Genomic DNA, 1202 nt, shown 5'->3' on the forward strand with positions numbered 1-1202 from the left:
CCCTGCATATACAATATCAACATTATCTCTGACCCTATAGAGGTCAAATACAACATGTCATATTAGCTAGACGCCAAAACACAATAATAACATGTTTTATGATCTAGGAACTAGTTGTATAGATGTTCCTAGGTTAACAAGTTCATAATGACCGGACTCTGCTTGATTTTACATGTTGACAAAATAGACCATTGGAAAACGAAAAAGAGTAGGCTAATGCCGCTGTCCTTGGCAAAATTTCCCTCATTGCACACTGCATGCATTCGTTAGCCCAATAAAGGGTAGAGGAGTAGGACGTAAAACTCCATTCATTTCATATCAAAATTTGTATTCAACTTGCCAGTCCATAAACTTTGTCAAAATTTGTATGCTTACCCTTATAGAGCACTTATGCCACGTCCTTGTACAATGTTTCAACAATTTACATTGTCATCATTAGTTTATTTGATACACAACTCCTGCTGGTTCTCTACAGATTTATAACACTATGTTTCAACAATTTACATTCAATTCAAAGTTTGCCTGGGTTTTTATTTCACAATGTTTCAACAATTTACATTGTCATCATTAATGTCTCCAATGTTATACAACAACATTTCTACAAATTACATCAATTCATGAACAAAGTATATATAGAAAGTATCAAGAAAGGAGTAAACAAGAAGCAGATGATTCAATGATTCAGCTGAATATAAGAGTAATTATTGCTATATACAGGTAGAAAATACTCGTAAAATTATCCCCTTTATGTAACTGAGAGGGCTATTATTAAAGGGATTATAAAGAGGTTTTCTACATTTTTTATGTGTATCAGGGACACTGATATCATCAATTTGCACCATTCCAATTTTTAATCAGACGTCTGTGGTTCCTGCAATTCCACTAAAACTAAGTGTTTGATGACTATAAAAAAACCTCTTTTCAATCCCTTTAAACATATATTTCAACATTATAAGCCCGGATGAACATTTATTGGGTGGGTGTTGTACAGTTTTAAAAAATCTTTAGTGTTGATGGTGAAATTTAAGAGGTATGCATTTTTCAATATGTATCAAAACAGGTTTTATAATTTACAGGTGTCTATAAGGATGCAAACAGTAAAATATCTTGACAATAACAAGATTTTTCCTCTTCCCCATGCTTAATGGGGCCAGGACAACAGAGCTGCAGTGAATTTCAGAAAAAACATTCCAGGAGTGCAT

Source organism: Lottia gigantea (genome assembly GCF_000327385.1).
Source record: "Lottia gigantea unplaced genomic scaffold LOTGIsca_87, whole genome shotgun sequence".
In the NCBI taxonomy this organism is placed as follows: Eukaryota; Metazoa; Mollusca; class Gastropoda; family Lottiidae; genus Lottia; species Lottia gigantea.